The following is a 4,251-nucleotide window of genomic DNA, read 5'->3' on the forward strand; positions in this document are numbered from 1 at the left end:
GGACAGGTGGAATTGGTGGTGGGGGGATGGGGGGCTGGAGACAGGTGAGGGGGAGGGGGGTGGTGGGGTGGGCTGGAGACAGGTGAGGAGCGGTGGGGGGGTGTACTTATCATCAGGTAGTAAAGGTTTGACGGTCGCATTACGGCACTGTTTATGGAATGGGGGTGAGATTCGGAGAAGGGTGAAAGGTGAGAGGTGAAGGAGGCGAAGGATAAGGGTGAATGGAAGGCATGGGGAAGGGGAGAGGAATAAGGATGGCGTGAAGGGTAGTATAAAGGGGATAAGGTGCGCGGAAAGAAGGGAGATAGGGAAATCTGCTGTGGAGAGAGATCACTTGACTTATCGGAAAAGGGTGGATTTTATCACCCACCCACCCCAGCCCACTCCAACCCACCCCAACCCACCCCTCATCTTGCCTATCCGCCTTTTGCGCGCCCCTAAGTGTCTCTACGGGGCCTTGTCATCTCGCCCCGTCGCATCGCCCTATAAAACGTCAGCGCACAAGGGGACGCTGATCACGCTGACATCGCTGACAGGCCACAAGGGAGCCAAGGGTTTGCTGGAAACTGGCCGAATGGGGTCATGGGGGTAATGGGGCGGGGGAGGGGGCGATGGCTGTCGTCAGAGTGTGTGCGAATTCTGTGGGTGTGTTATGGGTTTATTTTCGGATTTGTTTTGGTTTGTTTGTGTAAGTAAATACCAATAGTTTTGTGGGGGCATGGTAATGATAGTACTAGTTATTATGACTATTTTGTGGTTGCAGTTGTTATTACCTCTAAAAGAAACCGTATTAGTTATTATGACTATTTTGTGGTTGCAGTTGTTATTACCTCTAAAAGAAACAGTAATAGTAGGCTTGCTAGCATCAGTGACAGCAGCACTACCAGACTGTCAGTCTGTTTGCTCTCCCGAGTCCTCAAGGATATCGGGCGTCAAGGGCGTCGAACTTAATCTCAACTTGCAAGGAAAGTAGTGGAGATCACTCTCTGCTGTTTATCTCTTCTTTCCCCTCGCCTTCTCGCTGTTTCTCTCCGGTCTGTCTTTCTTGTCGCCGTTTTTCCTTTTTTCGTTCTCAATTTTTTCTCTCTCTCAGTATGGCCAGGAGAAGAAGTAGCTGTAGTTATAGTAGACGCGACAGTGGCAGTAGCAATAACAATAGCTTCTGCAGCGGAACAACAGTAGAAGTAGTATTAGTGGCAGTAGTAAGGAGGTAAAGGAAGAAGAGAGTGAGAGTAATATGGAAAACAAAATCGAGAAGGAAGAGATGGGTAAAAGAGAACGAGGCAGACAGACCCACGATAACTGGGTAAATACAAAGGAGAGCAGCTACAGAATAGAATTTTGCGTAGAGAATGAGAGAAAAGTAAAGCGAGCAACGATAAAGAGGCGGAATGAATGAAGCGACGAGAATTTCAGAATAAATGTGTCAGGTCGTGGCTGCGATGGTGGGGGGACACTGACCCCCCCCCTCCCTCTCCCTTGAGAATATATCGGCTTCTTTTAGCTCGGCACAAGACGTGAGTGCGGGAGGGGGAGGAGAGGGAGAAGGAGGGGCGGGAATAGGCAAAGGGCCTTTGGCTAATGCTGGTGGAGATGAAGAAGAGGGAAATGAAAAGGGCAAAGGAGATAGGGGGTGAAGGGAAGGGGGAGGATGATAAATAAGGGAAGGAAAGGGAGTGGACGATGCAAAGTCAGAAAGGAAGTAAAGTGGGTGATGAAGAGAGAAAAGGGAAGGGGGAAGGACGTAGATTTGTGTTCGAAATAATGGAATTCCGTTTTATTTCTGTTAAGCATTGAAGTGAGGGCATGGCTGGCAGGGCAGGTAGCAGCGAGAGCGATGCATGAATGAGCTAATGGGTTGGAGACGTCGAGAGAATGCCACTGCTGCCCGCTGAGGTCATCGCACTGGGTGTCAAGGCTGGCGATGTGACGGCAGTGTCGTGTAACGCTGCAAGGCCAGAGGGATCATCGCCCCGCTCGCTCTCTGACCTTTTGGAGTAATAGCTCGGACGCGTCTGGCCCGCTGTCTGACAGGCCCCGTCCTCGGGTCACCGGGTCTCGTCGGTCGGTCGCCGTCGCGTATCATCGTCGGGTCTCCTCAGCGGGTGTTTTCGGCGGGATCCTTCGTCAAGTCAGCTCGTAGGGTCCTTGTCGGGCCGCTTTGTTAGGACCAAGATAAGTAGACTTTGGTCGGGTCTGCTCGTCGGAACTCATCAGTCGGGTCTCGTGGTAGGGCTCCGCCGCCAGCCGACATTTACGCTGTTGCCGAAACGTCTGCGCCGGCCGTCAGCACTCGCACGGCTCCCCACGAGTGCCTGGCCTGCGTCCGGGTCGAGGAGCGCCGCGGGGCTGCTGCTCGCCCCTCTGGGCCTCTGTCGATCCATTTCAGCCGGCCTAACGAGCCCTACCTGTCCGGGGCGTCAGACGCGACCGTATATTCGGGGGGTCGAGTAACCGCTTGTGCGGCTGCGACCTTTTCGGGCCGGTGTGATTTTCAGCCCGTGATTTATTTGGCTTCTCAGGTTGCTGCGCTGAGCTCATTTGTTCCGACATGACGGAACGCGTTTTTTTCTACGCTTTAGAGGCGGAGCGGAGTGAACTGTCGCTGCGCGCAGCGATGTTGAAGAAAGAGGAGATTGTGAGTGCCAGGGAGAAACGCCTGAGTGAGTGCGAAATGCGCGAGTAATTTACTGCACGTGCAGAAAGGCGAGGGGGGGGGGGTATCAAGGTTGCCTCTGTTGGGGATGTCGCGGCAGGAGCTGGACCATGTCGGGGTTAATGCTAATTGATGATGCGAATCTTGTAACACTAACACGCGCACACACACACACACACACACACACACACACACACACACACACACACACACACACACACACACACTCACTCACTCACTCACTCACTCACTCACTCACTCACTCACTCACTCACTCTCTCTCTCTCTCTCTCTCTCTCTCTCTCTCTCTCTCTCTCTCTCTCTCTTTCTCTCTCTTTCTCTCTTTCTCTCTCTTCTCTCTCTCTCTCTCTCTCTCTCTCTCTCTCTCTCTCTCTCTCTCTCTCTCTCTCTCTAACACATCCATCATTGCTGGGGGCGCTGGTCAAGACGTCCACTTTGGACGAGGTCTAAATAAGTAGACCTTGCACTTGGAGTCGGGGCGTAAATGGCAAGCGAGAACTCGAGACGGATCTGTGTGCGCTTAGATAATTACAGGTCGAGCTGGCAGCCTACCCCTCCCCTCCCCTCTCTCAGGCCTTTCTCTCTCGTCAGTCCAGCCTTTATTGTGACACTTTCCTCCCCTCCTTTCTCAACCTTCCCATCGCCCTTCCCCTCTTCCCCTTCCCTCCCCGTCCCCTGAGCCGCCATCGCTGCACGCTGTTGCCTCGTAAACGTCGCGTGAATTAGAATACTATGGAGTGGAGACGCGACGACACCTTGAGGGCGACCGCTTCACCCGGGGCCCCTCTACCCCCCCCCCCCCGTGTTCATCCTCCTCTTTCATCTCCGCTTTTCTTCCCTCTCTCCTCCCTCTTCTTTCATCTCCGTCATTTCTCTTTTTCACCTCCTTTTCTTTCATCTCCCTCATTCCTTCACGTTTCTGTATTTTTCTCTCACACACTCTCCTCCTCCTCCTCCTCCTCCTCCTCCTCCTCCTCCTCCTCCTCCTCCTCCTCCTCCTCCTCCTCCTCCTCCTCCTCCTCCTCCTCCTCCTCCTCCTCCTCCTCCTCCTCCTCCTCCTCCTCCTCCTCCTCCTCCTCCTCCTCCTCCTCCTCCTCCTCACCCCCCTCTCCCCTCCTCCTTTCACCTCCCCTCCTCCTCATTTCTCTTCCTCACCCCCCCCCATCCTCCACCCACCATCTTAAGGAGTCTTTAATAGATTCAGGAACCTTTTTGCGGCCGAGACGGAGACGCTTTGATTCGTCTTCAGGGGATCTGATGATGTCACTCGGGAGAGGAAACGGGGAAGGGAGACAGACAAGGAGAAAGGAATGGGGAGAGAGGATGAAGAGGAAGGGAGAAAAGGGAGGGGGGAGGAAACAAAGGACTTAGGAGGAGAGAGAAAAAAGGGGAAGGAATGAAGAGGGAGTAGGAGGGAAAGCATTGAATGGAATGTAGATGAGAGGAAGGGAAGCAGAAAGAGGCGAAAAGGAGAAAAGAAAAGAAAGAAGTTGAAGAAAACGTGGAAGGGAAGAAGGGAGAGAGTGGGAACGAGATAAAGGCTGAGACGGAGGAAGAGCAGGAGGGAGAAGAGG

This window comes from Penaeus monodon, chromosome 38 (genome assembly GCF_015228065.2).
Source record: "Penaeus monodon isolate SGIC_2016 chromosome 38, NSTDA_Pmon_1, whole genome shotgun sequence".
Classification (NCBI taxonomy): Eukaryota; Metazoa; Arthropoda; class Malacostraca; order Decapoda; family Penaeidae; genus Penaeus; species Penaeus monodon.